This window comes from Chiloscyllium punctatum, chromosome 46 (assembly GCF_047496795.1).
Source record: "Chiloscyllium punctatum isolate Juve2018m chromosome 46, sChiPun1.3, whole genome shotgun sequence".
Classification (NCBI taxonomy): Eukaryota; Metazoa; Chordata; class Chondrichthyes; order Orectolobiformes; family Hemiscylliidae; genus Chiloscyllium; species Chiloscyllium punctatum.
In genome coordinates, this window is record NC_092784.1 from 6,020,380 (window position 1) to 6,038,649 (window position 18,270).

Sequence of the window (18,270 nt, forward strand, 5' to 3'; positions counted from 1 at the left end):
ACTTCTCGTCTTTGTTTTTCAGGTCGTTCCCGGAAATGTACAAATCGCGGAGGAGTGTGCAGATTAGAAAAATGTCTCGATGATGAAATCGAATATCGTAGGGGTTGCAATCAAAATCACGTTTGCTGCATTAACATCAATGGACCGCAAGATTAATCTGAGGCTGTGCCTGAAACCAACTGCAGTATCTTTCGTGATTGAATGTGTCCCCATGGGCCCTAAGCCACTGCTTCTGTGTCATGATTAAAGGTGTTCACTGTATTACTCGCATCCCTTGGCCCGTGTCTGATTTCAGACGTGACCTGTGTGTCTGGTTTTGTCTTTAGTGTGGGGGTAAGGACGGGGGAGGGGTGTATTAATGATCAGAAATGGTAGAAATATGGTCACCACTGTAAGCTCCTGACGACCTAACTTCATAGAACAGTTGTCAACAGAGCTCTCTTAAATGTGTCTGACCCATTTCCCACACTTGCACCATCAACCCCTTACCCACTTGCAACAGAGATCGATTTCTCCTTGTCCATCCCTACCATCCCACCACCAGCATCCACATCCAGAAAAACATCAGACACCATTTATAACATCTCCAGTGAGATGCGACCACCAGACACATATTCCAACTTCCACAGGGATCATTCCTGTGGGACACACTGGTCCACTCTTTCTTCACTCCTAAGAGCCCCAACACCCGTCTGGCATCTTCTCTTGCAACCCCCTAAGGTACCACCTGCCAATTTACCTCTTCCCCCCTCAGTATCCAAGGGCCCAAACATGCTTTTCAGGTGAAGCAACGATTTATCATCACTTTCAAAATTTAGTTTGCTGCATTCGCTGCTCACTATGTCGGTCTCCCATTCCCTTGGGAAAAAAGAGCGTAGACGAAATGGTACTTCGCAGGACATCGACGTCCTATCCCCAAAAAGACCCTGAGCTTCCAGTTGCCTGCCAATTTAACAACACACCAGAGGATCGAAAACTTGAATTTAGGCTATTGTCAGAAGCAACAAGTATCAGCAGATTTTTATCAAACACAAAATGATTTTTCAATTTAAAATAACACAACAAAATGGCTGCAAGCAATAATTGGACTCTGTGAACCTGAACTGATGCTTTGCTCGTTTGGTTGTATTCAGAGATAAAAGAGAACAATGGATTTTTCATGAGACAGTGATGTGGTATTCGAACTAACATTGAACCGCTACTATGACGTCGACATTTACATAAATCAAGACGCCTTTCCCAGGGAATATCGTTGGATTAGCCTGTTGTCAATCGTGTCGCCCTATATACAGTTGATTGGACTTTTCTTGTAATTAAGAACCCTTTCCCAGGAAATATCACTGGGTTAATCTGCAGGAAATCATTTCATCTTATTAAATGTGATTGGTATTTTCTTGTAATTAAGGCTGCCCTATCTCTTAAAAACATACAAATAATCTCTAATTTTCCAATGTAATTGCACAACTTCACCACAGAACACAAAAGCTTTAGCTTTTGTGTTGCTGAACAGAATTACATCAAGGTGCCTTAATTCAATAAACTCATGACGCTTGCTTTTTTCCAGACCACATTCCGTTGAATCTTTTGACCGATTAAGAAACAAGAGGCCTCTCTTGAGGTGTCTGGATCTTCATTTTGGTGCCATGTTTCATTTCAGCTCAGACAGGTCGTTAACTGCGGTGTAAGAGTAAAATGTCTTTTACGATTGAGTGTTGAGGAATTCGGCCGGCCAGATGTGAACATTTTAAGAGCGTTTGGGTTTCCTCTCATTCAAGTGGTGTCTGACATGACCCCTCGCTGTTTATGTTCCAGTCCAGCTCAAAAGCATCGCTGTTAGCAAGGGTTGGTTCTGGGGGACTATGGGGGTCGTGGGTGGTGGGGGGGGGAGGAATACATTGACTGAGGTTGGGGTTGCTTTTGCACTTAGAACAGTGGTTTCCAAAAATTGCTGAACTACGAGGAGAGTGTTGAACTCTGAATCTCCCGAACTTCGTTCATTTCCTGGTTTAAAAAGAAACTCCAATCTTTGGATCTTCAACAGTTTTTGGAGGCTGGTGGTATCAACAGTTTAATACAGGCAGTTAACTATTACAGAGGCAGGAGGCCCCCCGATATTTGTGGCTCTTACTGGGGTAGTTGACCCCGATATTTAATACAGGTGGTTGATATTAATTTAATGTATATTGACTAAGCTTAATCTGCCTATCATAGATAGAAAAGAGGCCTGGAACTTAATAATAAGTTAATAACTAATAATAATACCTTAAAAATCAATACTTAAGTTTATTAATAAAAGAAAATATTGCGGTATTTTCTAAATAAAGGTTAATTTGTTTTTTTTAAAAAGAGTTTGTGAAATAAATTAACATTTGCGGAATTCTGATTGGGGAGTTATTTTTTAATCAGTTGATATAAAACTGAAGTAATTTTAAAATGGCTAATTGCCTAGACAGAACCGATGATCCATCCTCAACGTTAGTGACATCATGTGGAAAAGCTCGAAATTCATGACTGTTTTGAATCTGATTTGCACTTTGAAAATTTAACATGATTTATTTTAATGTTAAAGATCCTTCAGTGATCATGAAATAAAATATTATCTCCTGTTCAGTTTACACGTCATGACTGCCCTTCACCCATGTCACCCCAGCTTCAGCTTCCACCTCAGCACCACTCTCATGACCTATCCTACCTGCCGATCTTCCACTCCACCTATCAACTCCACCCTCCTCTCTGACCTATCATCTTCATCCCCACCCCCATTCACACATTGTACTCTTTGCTACATTTTCCCACTCTCCATTCTGACCATCCCCACCCCCATTCACCAGCATCCATCCCCAAACCCATTCATCTAAAGTCCTCTATCCTATTGTCTCTTCCCACCCCCACCCCTCTCTCATTTATCTCTCCACCCTGCAGGCACCCTGCCTCTATTCCTGAGGAAGGCCTTTTGCCCGAAACAATGATTTTCCTGCTCCTTGGGTGCAGCCTGACCTGCTGTGCTTTAATCTCGACTCTGGTTTCCAGCATCTGCAGTGTTTGCTTTTACCATGACTGCCCTACTGTCAGTTTCTAACTAATACCTTTAATCCATACGAGAAAGTCAACCTTATTCGATTTCAAATCAGTTTAATAAGCAGCAAGACAACATTATCACATTTTTTTTGTTTCAGACTCGCTTGTTTCCACTTTATTTTATGTCTGCTGTGTTTTATTGGTGATCATTGGTAAGGACAGTTGTAGTCTTATTGAGGACTCCCCCCCCCCCACCCCCCCAATGACGATTGAAGTTTCAGTTCAATATTAGATTGTGATAAATCATCTAACAAAATTACAACCCGATGGGTAATATCTGTGTCTTTGGATTCAGCCATTATTCATGCATGAGAAGTTTGCTTTTTCATTTGAATAGACAAAGCCTTTTGAGGCAGCTTCAGTTATTTCACGACCTTTAGCATTGTAAAAGTGCAATGACTGGTCAGGACCACTCTTGGACTTTTTGGGTAATCATAGTGGATATCAATGTTGGGAACTGTGTATATCTTACTTTTTAAATATTAAAAGCTGAAAAAATGAATTTACAATTTATATTGATGTCTGAAAGAAAATAACATGCTGCATGTTACTCAGATATATATTGTAAATATAATGACCAGAGGTACAGTACCACAGAGGAGATCTGCTCTCAAAACAAGAAAAGAGAACTAACCACTGTTGATCCTCCAATGTCCACAAAAATAAATGAAAATTTATTTTTCAGACTCTCCTTCAGCTGGATGCCCACTCAATAATGGGAAACGTGTGCTTGGTAACAGTCCACTCAATATCCACACTGAATTCCATCCATATCAATAGCTGTCCCTAACAAATGAAAAAGCAGTCACCGCTGTCACCCAGAATTCCACCCTTTGGACAATAGGAACAGCCAAACACATCAAGGAATAGGTGGTAAATCAATCGCTATTTCTTTTGTAGCATCACTGCCCTATTGCCATGGAGATCGCAGGCTCCATAATGTCACAGCCACGTGATACAGTGACCAGGACGACTGAAAGAGAGAAATCACCTGTTTAGTTATTCTCCTCTTGCAATTTTTGATTCGCTGAAAATTCAAGTCTGAAGAGTAACTTTCAGATTATGACAATCAATTTTCCAAAATGTATAGTTAGCAACAGGCTTTAATGTTAGACAAACATAAATTGTTTAATTGCGAAAATAAGGTTAAAAGTAAAATAGAGGCGAGGAGATCAACTACAGAAAGGAAGAGAATAATGCAATAACAAGGATAAATCAGTCGAATACAGATTTATAAAATGTATTAATTCGGTTCCCACATTGAATTACGGATAGTGATTTATTTATTCATTACTTTATTATAATACTTCATAATAATTATAATAATCAGTTGTATTTCCCCAATCACATTTCATTGGCAGGGTCGCTTGTTTCAATTCCATTGCACATTGTCAGTGACCTGTCTTATTGCCTCATGGCTAATTTAAAACATGGCTACATTAATTCTTGTTAATGAAACAATGGAAAGATACCTTACTGTCCAGTTGAAGACATTCTGCATGTGATTGGAGGATTGAACCATGATGCAAGTTACAGGAAAACCAAATTATATCCAGCATCCTCACGATCCCAAAAGCCATATGCCAGTCCAGATATGGTTGATTGGAACCAGGATAGCTCCTGGGGGCGGAGCCTATCTCCTGTACCTACCCGACGACCATTGCTGGACAACCTTTTTCCGAAAATGGGAACAGGTAATTCCCAGAACTTCACCTTTGAGACTGGGAACAAAAAAGCAAAATCTCCCAGGGACATCTGCCTGGCCCTTCCTTTAACTGTTGAAATGTGGCCAGTGTAGAGTAATAAGTTTTTAATGGTACCTCGGAAATGATATTGGGAATTAGCATGCTTTCATCCTATCAAAAAGAACATCGATAAATATACACTGACTCTTCATTGTGCTTTTAAAATGATCCACGATGTTGGAGCTTTGTGGGAATATTGAAGATTTGTAACTCACAAAGGGGGCAGTGTTATAGTAATGCTATTTTGTCCAAACAATCTGACACTTTTCAAGATGTTTAGCTCATGCTAATAAAACTGATACTCTTTCGAAAGTAGTGGGTAAGTATATGCAGCTGCGAAGTAGGACGGCTGTCACCGCAAACTTCTGATCACATTGGGTCCCCACTGGTTGATTTGATTTATCTTCGGACGGGGCTGTAAGATGAAAGGAGGAGTGTCTGGTTGAGCTATTACCTTCACTTAGACATTTGATACTGAACAGTGATGGTTTATAATTTTAAGACTGTACCAATGTCAAAATTCAATGTTAGCTCAATATTAAAAAATGTCAGTGTGGGTTGAAAGCTTTGTGTCATGTTCCTATAATTTGGGTACAGCATTGCCGACCAGCTATTCATCACCAACGTTTCTGCTCAAAATGACCATCTAGTTGCTACACTTAATTCTAAATACTGTTAACTAAAGCTGTAGGTCGGGCCATTCGATTGGGCTCGAAGTTGACGTGTGTTTTTAAAGAGAATACAATTTATTGCAGAACTAATCTAAATTTTAGGTAAAATTGATTTTTTTTTCGCAGCAAAACTTCTAAGACTATTACCTCTTAGAAAAGCTGGCTTTATAAAATTAGGATTGCTAATTTCGTCCATGCCTGGGCTCCTCCTTATGAAGTAAGAAAATAATAGGTAGGAAAGGAATCTGGAGTGCACCGTTTAAAATGAATGAGCTTTTTACCAGTGTGTGCTATATATTTACTCAAGTTGGCTACATGAGTTTGATTAATTTGAGAATTATTTATTTCAAAATTGCTCTTAGGACTTCTAGCCTGCTGAAGGGGACAAATTATGGCCTGCAAGAAAGAGAGAATGCATGCGTGCGAAAGAGAGAGAATGCATGTGTGAGAGAGAGAGAATGCATGCGAGTGAGAGCGAGAGAATATGGGCATGTGAGAGAGACAGAGAGAATGCGTGCGTGCGAGAGAGAGAGAATACGTGTGTGGGAGAGCGAAAGAGAATGTGTGCGTTCTAGAGAGATAGAATGCCTGCGTTGCAAGAGAGAGAAAATACGTGGGTGCGAGAGAGAGAGCGAATGCATGTGTGCGAGAGAGAAGAATGCATGAATGAGAGAGCGAATGCGTGCGTGCGTGAGAGAGACAACATATGCGTGTGAGAAAGAGAATGCTTGCGTATGAGAGAGTGAGAATGTGTGCGTGCGAGAGAGAGAGAATGCATGTGTGAGAGTGAGGGAAAGAGAATGCGGACGTGAGAGAGAGAGAATGCGTGTGTGTGAGAGAGAGAATGCGTGCATGCGTGAGAGAGAGAGAATGCGTGTGTGAGAGTGAGGGAAAGAGAATGCGTACGTGAGGGAGAGAGAATGCGTGTGTGTGAGAGAGACAATGCGTGCGCAAGAGAGAGAGAGAGAATGCTTGCGTGCAAGAGAGAATGCGTGCATATAAGAGAGACAGACAGAATGAATGCATGCGAGTGAGAGAATGCGTGTGTGCAAGAGAGAAAGAATGTGTGCAAGTGAAAGAGACAGAGAGAATCCGTGTATGAGAGAGTGAGAGAACGCGTGGGAGCGAGAGAGAGAGAATGCGTGCATGCGAGAGAGAAGAGCCTGACCTTGGCGATGGGCAGTTGTTGGAGGGAATCCTGAGGGACAGGATGTACATGAATTTGGAAAGGCAGGGACTGATTCGGGATAGTCAACATGGCTTTGTGCGTAGGAAAACGTCTCACAAATTTGACTGAGTTTTTTGAAGAAGTAACAAAGAAAGTTAATGTGGGCAGAGCAGTAGATGTGATCTATATAGACTTCAGTAAGGTGTTCGACAAGGTTTCTGATTTGCAAGGTCAGATCTCATGGAACAGGGAGAAGTAGCCGTTTGGACATAGAACTGGCTTAAATGTAGAAGACAGAGGGTGGTGGTGGAGGGTTGTCTTTTCAGACTGGAGGCCTGTGACCAATGGAATGCCACAAGGATCGGTGCTGGGCCCTCTACTTTTTGTCATTTACATAAATGATTTGGATGCGAGCATAAGAGGTACAGTTGGTATGTTTGCAGATGACACCAAAATTGGAGGTGTAGTGGACAGCAAAGAGGGTTTCCTCAGATTACAACAGGATCTGGATCAGATGGGCCAATGGGCTGAGAAGTGGCAGATGGAGTTTAATTCAGATAAATGCGAGGTGCTGCAGTTTGGGAAAGCAAATCTTAGCAGGACTTCTACACTTAATGGTAAGGTCCGAGGGTGTGTTGCTGAACAAATAGACCTTGGAGTGCAGGTTCATAGTTCCTTGAAAGTGGAGTCGCAGGTAGATAGGATAGTGAAGAAGGCGTTTTGTATGCTTTCCTTTATTGGTCAGAGTACCGAGTAAAGGAGTTGGGAGGTCATGTTGAGGCTGTACTGGACATGGGTTAGGTCATTCTTGGAATATTGTGTGCAATTCTGGTCCCCTTCCTATCGTAAAGATGTTGTGAACCTTCAAAGGGTTCAGAAAAGATTTACAAGGAGGTTGCCAGGGTAGAGGATTTGAGCCACAGGGAGAGTCATACAGTCATAGAGTTGTACAGCATGGAAACAGACCCTTTGGTCCAACCCGTCCATGCCAACCAGATATCCTATCCTGCGCTAGTCTCTTTTGCCAGCACTTGGCCCATCTCCCCCCAAACCTTCACATTCACATAGCCTTTCTAGCTGCATTTTAAATGTTGCAATTGTACCAGCATCCACCACTTCCTCTGAAAGTTCATTCTGTTCGTATACCACGCTCTGAGTGAACAATTTGCCCCTTAGGTCTATTTCATATCACTTCCCTCTCACACTAATCCTATGCCCTCTAGTTCTGGACCATGTGTGCGAGAGTGTGTGTGGGTGCAAGAAAGAGTGAGTGCGTGTGTGTGTAAGAGAAAGAGAGTGCATGTGCGAGTGTGTGGGTGGGTGTAAGAAAGAGTGAGTGCGAGTGCATAAAAGAATGAGAGTGCATGTGTGCGAGAGTTTGCGTGGGTGCGAGAAAGAGTGAGTGTGTGTGCAAGAGAAAGAGAGTACATGTGTGCGAGACTGTGCATGGGTGCAAAAAAGATTGAGTGTGCTTGTGTATGAGGAAGAGAGTGCAAGTGTGTGAGAGTGTGTGCACGTGCAAGAAAGTTTGAGTGTGTGTGTAAGAGGAAGAGAGTGCATGTGTGTGAGAGTGTGTGCGCGTGCAAGAAAGAGTGAATGTGTGTGTAAGAGGAGGAGAGTGCATGTGTGTGAGAGTGTGCATGTGTGCAAGAAAGAGTGATTGTGTGTGTATAGGAGGAAGAGAGTGCATGTATGCGAGAGTGTGTGCGCATGCAAGAAAGAGTGAGTGTGCGTGTAAGAGGAAGTGAGTGCATGAGGGTGTGGGTGCAAGAACGAGTGAATGTGTGTGTAAGAGAAAGAGAGTGCATGTGTGCGTGTGAGTGCAAGAAAGAGTGAGTGCGTGTGGTGTGTGTGTAAGAGAAAGAGTCCATGTGTGCAAGAGTGCGTGCGGGTGCACAAAAGACTGCGTGAGTGAGTGTGTGTGTGTAAGAGAAAGAGAGTGCGTGTGGGTGCAAAAAAGAGTGAATGCGTGCTCGAGTGAGAGAATGCGTGCGTGTGTAACAGAGAGAGTGCGTGCGAGAGAGAGAGAATGTGCGTGTGAGAGAGAGCGAAAGAGAATTTGTGCTTGCTAGAGAGATAGAATGCGTGCGTGCAAGAGAGAGAGAGAGATTACGTGCGTGCGAGAGAGAGAGAGAATGCGTGCATGCGAGGGAGACAGAGAGAATGCGTGCATGCGAGAGAGAAGAATGCGTGTGTGAGAGAGAGAATGCGTGCATGCATGAGAGAGAGAATGCGTGCGTGCAAGAGAGAGAATGCTTGCGTGTGAGAGAGTGAGAGAATGCTTATGTGCGAGAGAGAGCGAGAATGCGTGCATGCGAGAGAGAGAGAATGTGTTCATGCGAGAGAGAGGAGAATGCGTGCATGAGAGAGAGGGAAAGACAATGCGTGCGTGCGAGAGAGAGAGAATGCTTGTGTGTGAGAGAGAGAATTAATGCTTGCGTGTGTGAGAGAATGCGTGTGTGCAAGAGAGAGAGAATGCGTGCAAGCGAGACAGACAGAGAGAATCCGTGTATGAGAGAGAGAGAATGCGTGCGAACGAGAGAGAGAGAATGCATGCATGTGAGAGAGACAGAGAGAATGCATGTGTGTGAGAGAGAGAGAATGCGTGCGTGCAAAAGAGAGAGAGTGCATGCATGTGAAAGAGAGAGAATGCATGCGTGTGAAAGAGAGACAATGTGTGTGTGCGAGAGAGAGAATGCGTGTGTGGGAGAGAGAATGCATATGTGTGTGTGTGAGAGAGAGAATGTGTGCATGCGTGAGCGAGAGAATGCATGCGTGAGAGAGAGAGAGAGAGAACAAGTGTCTGTGTAAGAGAGAGAATGCATGTGTGTGAGAGAGAGAATGTGTGTGCAAGAGAGAGAGAATGCGTGCCTGAGACAGAGAGCATTCATGTGTGCGTGAGAGAGAGAAAAATCATGTGTGCGTGAGAGAAAATGCGTGTGTGAGAGAGAATGCGTGGTGCATGAGAGAGAATGCGTGCTTGTTAGAGAGAGAGAATGTGTGCGTGTATATAACCCACGCTGAACACCTCGATTAGATTGCAGGCTGTAACTCACTCCTGGCGACCTGTTATTCTGTCTATAATCCACCCCCTGAACCCCGCAATTAGAGTCCAGGCTGTAACTGCCTGTCAGGGTTGAAAGGGAAGCCTGGTAGTTATAGGGAATGATGCCTGACTAAAGAAATTAACGGTTTGGTTCAGAAAGAGAAGGAAGCATATGTTAGGTATAGACAGCATAGATCGAGTGGATCATTTGAAGAGTATAAAGGAAGTTGGAGTATACTTAAGTGGGAAATCAGGAGGGCAAAAGGCGGACATGACATAGCTTTGGCAAGTAGAATTAAGGAGAATTAAAAGGGTTTTTACAAATATATTGAGGGCAAAGGGTAACTAGGGAGAGAATACGGCCCCCCAAAGGTCAGCAAGGCGACCTTTGTGTGGAGCCACAGAAAACGGGGAAGATAGTAAATGAATATTTTGCATCAGTATTTACTGTGGAAAAGGATGTGGAAGATATAGACTGTAGGGAAATCGATGGTGACATCTTGCAAAATGTCCAGATATACAGAGGAGGAAGTGCTGGATGTCTTCAAATGGTTAAAGGTGGATAAATCCCCATGACCTGGTCAGGTATACCCAAGAACTCTGTGGGAAGCTAGAGAAGTGATTGCTGGGCCTCTTGCCGAGATATTTGTATCATCGATAGTCACAGGTGAGATGCCGGAAGACTGGAGTTTTGCAAACGTGGTGCCACTGTTTAGGAAGGGCAGTAAAGACAAGCCAGGGAACTATAGACCGGTGAGCCTGACCTCGGCGATGGGCAAGTTGTTGGAGGGAATACTGAGGGACAGGATGTACATGAATCTGGAAAGGCATTGACTGATTCGGGATACTCAACATGTCTTTGTGCGTGGGAAAACATGTCTCACAAGTTTGAGTGAGTTTTTTGAAGAAGTAACAAAGAAGATTGATGAGGGCAGCACAGTAGATGTGATCCATATGGACTTCAGTAAAGCGTTCGACAAAGTTCCCCATGGGAGACTGATTAGCAAGGTTAGATCTCATGGAATACAGGGATAAGTCAGGGAGAGGCAGGAGTGTCAGATGCTGAAGGGTGACATTATAGATGTTTATAAAATCATCAGGAGAATGGATATGCTGAACAGCCACGTTCTGCTCTTCAGGGTAGGGGAGACCAGATTCAGAGGCATTGGTTGAAGGGGAGATGGCGAATGATTTAGAAGGGATCTGAAGATAAATATTTCACACAGGGAGTGATGTGTGTACAGAAAGTGCTGTCAGAGGAAGTGCTGAAGGCGGTTACAATCGCACATTTAAAAATTATCTGAAAGAGGAGGGATATTGGCCAAATGCTGGCAATGGGACGAGATGAGATTTGATATCTGATCGGAGTGAACAGCTTGGACTAACGGGTCTGTTTCTGTTCAGCATGACCCTCTGATTCTATAAGAACGGATGACGAAAAATTCTAAAATGACATTTCAAGTGGGTATTCTCTTCACTGGAAGTTTATCCTGCCTCTATGTTCACATTGATTGAAAGCTGCATTACTAAATATTTGACAGGGAAGTAAGTCACGGATATTGGGATAAAGACAGAAAAGTGGGCTGAGTCCACAACCTGATCAGCCACAATCGTAGTTCCAGGTGGAGAAGGCTAAAAGTATCTAATGACCCACTCCTGCTCCTCAGTCCCATGTTTCTGTGTTTCATTCAGCCCCTCATATCTGCAAGACAAGAACAGTTGGAGGCCACTTACTCCTATAATCTTGTGCACAGAAACAGATGAGACTATTCAGCCTCTCAAGACAGTCACACACGCTTTGAAGTGATTTGGGAAATGTAATTGGAAAATCCAGGCACTGGTATGAAAGAGGCCCCTCATCTCTCTTCACAGAGTTTCCCCTCTTTGCAACTTGTGGTTCATTTGTTGGTCATGCTGTAGACGCAGATTGACTCTGAATACAGCCCATATACGCACCAGAGATGGCTCACAAAATCATCCGGTCTCCCTGACTGCAATATTCAGTAATTGCACATTTATGACAATAATACTCACTAACTCTCCAATAAGAGTATGTGAGAACATCAGAAACAGGGACAGGTCGTTCACTCCCCAAGCCTGCCTTGCCCTTCACTAAGATTATGACTGATCTGCTCTTGGTCTCAAATCCTCTTTCATACCCAATTCTTCATCGCCCTCAACTCGCTGTCAGGTCAATATCCATCTACCTCTTCTTCAAATACTTTCAGTCATCTTGCTCCCTAACATTCTTGAGAAGAGAACCCCTGACGTTCAATGCCATTTGTTTGAAGAAAACACGTGTTGTTCCTATATTATGGCCTATTGACATGGACAAGAGAGGTTGGCTCAAGGGTTCAGGTAAAAAGGACTGGCCCTGATATCAAGGCAGTGATTGGCTTTTGTTGACATCAAGGAGCTTAACAAAACTGGATTTAATGGGAATCAGACTTAACTGTACAGTGTTTGGAGTCAAACATGGAACAAAGAAAGATGTTCTCCATCTAAGTCCTGGGTCACCTCTATGGGAGATCCTCGGGGTAGCTTCCTCTTCACAAACAGCTTCAGCTGCTTCATCAATGTCTCCCCGCCCCCACCCTCCCCAACATAAGATCAGAAGTGGGGATGGTCACTGAACATTCCACAATGTTCAGAACATTTGTCGCCAGTCAGCTCCTGAACCGGTCTCTGTCCATGTGCAGCAAGACCCAGACACCAGTCAGGTTTGTGCTGTTAAATAGTCTTTAACATTCATGTAACAGCACTGCCTGGCACTGCACATTGCCACAGTGAAATGGAGTTCATTCAGCAGCTCACGCTGGTTTCACAGGAATATGAGGAAGTCATTCCGCCCATTGACAGTATTAGAGTAGAACGGGGACAGAACATTCAGTGCCTCCAGCCTATTACTCAGGCAGGGAAGGAGTAATAATAACAGAATAATAGATCGTGGAGCGATTACTAAGGAACTGTTCCAATATAGGAAAATCGCATAAACACAGCCCTTGGCAAAAAGGAATTTTCAGACACAGAATGTCACAAGCATTTCTCCAATCCAGGAATTAAAAAACAGCAGCAAGAAAAAAATCAGAGAGAGTAGTAGCCAGGAGACATTCACTGAAGCTTAAAACTCTGTGTAGACCCCAATAGTTTCTGATGTTGCTAAGAAACCAAAACCCAGTGATCCTATTCTGTGAGAGTTGGCCACACCCATTCAAGCTGCATTAAAATAAACCCAAGGCCTCCCTTGCTGGTTACCCAGTGGTCTTAACTAGCCAGCTCGTTCAATCTCTCTCCGAAAATAAACCAGGACAAAATAACATCTTAAAGTTGCAGCATCATCACACTTGTCAGCACATTGAGCTGTCAAACAGGAACCAGGTGTTACCCAATCCGGCCCTTGGCCATGTCCAACCGGACAAGGAAGAAGTCATTCAGTTCTTTGAGTCAATTACACAGAAACAAAATGAGGCCATTCATTCCGTTGAGCCACTTATACAGGAACAGGAGGAGGCTATTCAGTCAGTTGAGCAAATTATAGAGGAACAGTAGGAGGCCATTCCCACCTCAATGCACTTATACAGGGGCAGAATAGGGTAATTGATGCTGATCCTGATGAATGGCTTATGCCCAAAACGTCGACTTTCCTGCTGTGCTTTTCCAGCAATCCACTGTCTACTCTGATCTCCAGCATGGGCAGTCCTCACTGTCTCCGAGTTGATGCTCTAACATGATGAACAATTGGAGCAGAGGCTGCATAGACAGATTGCTCCACGTTGTACCTCGTGGCGCCATCGCTCATGATACACACGTGGGACTTTTACATGGTTTCCTCACGGTGAGGCGGGAAGCCATGTGTCTTGTGTGAAGTCTCAAGAAGGCATTTTCCATCTCCGAGGTGACAGCCTGGTATTCTCTATGTAGGGCGGAAGCTGGTGGGAATGGCTACCTGTTTCAGATGGAACGTATTGTGGCTGCTGTTGGGGATTGTGAACAGCAAAACGTTCAGTACGGGGTCACACGCTGATGAGAATAGATTACTTACAGTGTGGAAATAGGCCCTTCGGCCCAACAACTCCTCACTGACCCGCCGAAGCGCAAGCCACACAGACCAATTCCCGTACATTTAAGACCATGAGACCATAAGACATAAGAGTGGAAGTAAGGCTATTCGGCCCATCGGTCCACTCCGCCATTCAATCATGGCTGATGGGTAATTTCAACTCCATTTACCCGCATTCTCCCCGTAGCCCTTAATTCCTCGAGACAACAAGAATCTATCAATCTCTGTCTTGAGAACATTTAGCTTCCCGGCCTCCACTGTACTCTGCGGCAATAAATTCCACAGGCCCACCACTCTCTGGCTGAAGAACTGTCTCCACATTTCTGTACTGAATTTACCCCCTCTAATTTGAGTGCGAGCAGCAGCGAAGGTAAGACTGTTTGTTTTAAAAGTACTTACCGGTAGCGGGCAGCAGTGTTTTTTTTCACTCTTTCTTCACAGAAAGAGCGGGAGCAGCAGGGGGAAGTGACGACGACCAGAGAGGCAGCCGGGAAGGAATGCAGTGAGTATAAATACTCACCCTTCGACGCTAATGGTCATTTTGAGTGCGAGCAGCAGCTAAGGTAAGACTGTTTGTTTTAAAAGTACTTATCGGTAGCGGGCAGCAGTGTTTTTTTTCACTCTTTCTTCACAGAAAGAGCGGGAGCAGCAGGGGGAAGTGACGAAGAGCAGAGAGGCAGCCGGGAAGGAATGCAGTGAGTATAAATACTCACCCTTCGACGCTAACGGTCATTTTGAGTGCGAGAGGCAGCTAAGGTAAGACTGTTTGTTTTAAAAGTACTTACCGGTAGCGGGCAGCGGTGTTTTTTTTTCACTCTCTCTTCACAGAAAGAGCGGGAGCAGCAGGGGGAAGTGACGACGACCAGAGAGGCAGCCGAGACCCGGAAGCAGGTAGAGCGTAAGCTTACCTGGGTAGGTTTGTTTCCCCCTTAAAAGCGCGCAGCTGGAGAACCCGAGGCACTACGGAGGTAGTGCCTCCCACCCGCCCTCATCCTCTAACCTAATAATAAGATCCTTTGTGGTAAGTAGGTAAGTGCTGAATTTTGCTTGTTGTATTCTTTACACCCAGTTTTGTTTTAAAATAAAGGTTAGAATTAGAGGGATGGCAGTGAAGGCAATGCAATGTTCCTCCTGCAACATGTATGAGGTGAGGGATGCCATGGACGTCCCTGCTGATTACATTTGCAGGAAGTGCACCCATCTCCAGCTCCTCCAAGACCGTGTTAGGGAGCTGGAGCTGGAGTTGGATGAACTTCGGATCATTCGGGAGGCAGAGGGGGTCATAGATCGGAGCTATAGGGAAGTAGTAACTCCAAAGATGGCGGATAGATGGGTGACAGTGAGGGGGACTGGGAGGAAGCAACCAGTGCAGGGACCCCCGGCGGCCGTTCACCTCAAGAACAAGTATACCGTTTTGGATACTTGTGGGGGGGACGACTTACCAGGGGTAAGTAACGGGGCTCAGGCCTCTGGCACGGAACCTGTCCCCGCTACACAGAAGGGAAGCGTGGAGAAGAGCAGAGCAATAATAATTGGGGACTCGATAGTTCGGGGCACAGATAGGTGGTTTTGTGGGAACGAGAGAGACTCACGTTTGGTATGTTGCCTCCCAGGTGCAAGGGTACGTGATGTCTCTGATCGTGTTTTCCGGGTCCTTAAGGGGGAGGGGGAGCAGCCTGAAGTCGTGGTCCATATTGGCACCAATGACATAGGTAGGAGGAGTGCTGAGGATGTTAGACAGGCTTTTAGGGAACTAGGTTGGAAGCTCAGAGTTAGAACGAACAGAGTTGTTGTCGCTGGTTTGTTACCTGTGCCACGTGATAGAGAGTCGAGGAATAGGGAGAGAGAACAGTTAAATGCGTGGCTACAGGGATGGTGCAGGAGGGAGGGATTTCGGTACTTGGATAACTGGGGTTCTTTCTGGGGAAGGTGGGACCTCTATAAACAGGATGGTCTGCACCTGAACCTGAGGGGCACCAGTATCCTTGGGGGGAGGTTTGCTAGTGCTCTTGGGGGGTGTGTTTAAACTAACTCTGCAGGGGCATGGGAACCCAGACTGTAGCTTTAGGGTGCAGGACCTGGAGTGTAGGGAGGTTAGGAATATGGCATCAATCTTAAAGGAGGGTGCCTGTAAACAGAAGAGTGGCTTGAAGTGTGTATACTTTAATGCCAGAAGTATATGAAATAAGGTAGGTGAACTTGCAGCGTGCGTTGGTACCTGGGACTTCGATGTTGTGGCTATTACGGAGACATGGCTAGATCAGGGACAGGATTGGCTGTTGCAGGTTCCAGGGTTTAAATGTTTTACTAGGGTCAGAGGTGGGGGTAAAAGAGGGGGGTGTGTGTGGCTTTGCTTGTCAAAGATAGTATTACTGCGGTGGAAAGGAAGATGGACGAAGATTTGCCATCTGAGGTAGTTTGGGTTGAGGTTAGGAATAGGAGAGGTGAGGTCACCCTGTTAGGAGTCTTTTACAGGCCTCCTAATAGTCCTAGAATCGTTGAGGAAAGGATTGCGAAGATGATTCAGGAGAAGAGTGACAGTAATAGGGTGGGGGACTTTAACTTTCCTGATATTGATTGGGAAAGCTATAGCTCAAGCTCGTTAGATGGGTCAGTGTTTGTCCAGTGTGTGCAGGAGAGTTTCCTGACACAATATGTAGATAAGCCAACAAGAGGTGAGGCCATACTGGATTTGGTTCTGGGTAACGAACCAGGCCAGGTATTAGAACTAGAGGTAGGTGAGCACTTTGGGGACAGTGACCACAATTCGGTGATTTTTACTCTCGTGATGGAGAGGGATAAGTGTGTACTACAGGGCAAGAGTTATAGCTGGGGGCAGGGAAATTATGATGCGGTGAGGCATGACTTAGGATGTGTGGATTGGAAAAGTAGATTCCAAGGCAAGAGCGTAATTGATATGTGTAACTTGTTCAAGTAGCAACGATTGAGTGTCCTTGATAAGTACGTACCTATCAGGCAGGGAGGAAAGGGTCGTGTGAGGGAGCCGTGGTTTAATAAGGAATTGGAATCCCTTGTTAAATGGAAGAGGGCCGCCTTTGTAAAGATGAGGCGTGAAGGTTCAATAGGGGCGATTGAGAATTATAAGGTAGCCCGGAAGGACCTGAAGAGAGAGCTAAGAGCAGCAAGGAGGGGACATGAAAGGTCCTTAGTTGTTAGGATTAGGGAAAACCCTAAGGCTTTCTATAGGTATGTTAGGAATAAAAGATTGACTAGGGTAGGAATAGGTCCAATCAAGGATAGTAATGGGACGTTGCGTGTGGAGGAACAGGACATTGTTGTCGATATGAATACTGAGGCACGAATAAGTAGAATGGATGGCTTTGAGATATGTAGAGAAGAGGTGTTGGAAATTCTGGCAAGGGTGAAAATAGATAAGTCCCCTGGGCCTGATGGCATTTATCCTAGGATTCTCTGGGAAGCAAGGGAGGAGATTGCAGAGCCATTGGCCTTGATTTGTGTGTCCTCTTTGTCTACAGGAGTAGTGCCGGAGGACTGGAGGCTAGCAAACGTGGTTCCCTTGTTCAAGAAGGGGAGAAGGGATAATCCTAGTAACTATAGGCCAGTGCGTCTCACTTCTGTTGTGGGAAAAGTCTTAGAGAGAATTGTAAGGGATAGGATTTATGCACATCTGGATAAGAATAATGTGATCAAGGATAGTCAGCATGGTTTTGTGAAGGACAGGTCGTGCCTCACAAGCCTTATTGAATTCTTTGAGAAGGTAACTAAGGAGGTAGATGAGGGGAAAGCGGTAGATGTGGTAAATTTGGATTTTAGTAAGGCGTTTGATAAGGTCCCCCATGGTAGTCTACTGCAGAAAATACAGAGATATGGCATTGAGGGTGAGTTGGAGGTTTGGATTAGGAATTGGCTGGCTGGAAGAAGACAGAGGGTAGTAGTTGATGGCAAAGGTTCATCTTGGATTGCCGTCACTAGCGGTGTTCCACAAGGATCTGTTTTGGGACCATTGCTGTTTGTCATTTTTATAAATGAGCTGGAGGAAGGGTTAGAAGGTTGGGTGAGCAAGTTTGCGGATGATACGAAAGTCGGAGGAGTTGTAGACAGTGAGGAAGGATGTGGCAGGTTACAGCGGGATACAGATAAACTGCAGAGCTGGGCAGAAAGGTGGCAAATGAATTTCAATGTGGGTAAATGTGAGGTGAGACACTTTGTTTTGAGTAACAAAACGATGGGGTATTGGTCTAATGGTCGGATATTTGGTAGGGTGGAAGAGCAGAGGGATCTTGGTGTCCATGTACACAGATCTCTGAAAGTTGCCACCCAGGTAAATAGTGCAGTGAAGAAGGCGTACTAGCTTTTATTGGTAGAGGAATTGAGTTCCGGAGTCCTGAGGTCATGCTGCAGTTGTATAGGACTCTGGTGCGGCCGCATCTGGAATATTGTGTGCAGTTTTGGTCGCCATACTATAGGAAGGATGTGGAGGCACTGGAACGGGTGCAGAGGAAGTTTACCAGGATGTTGCC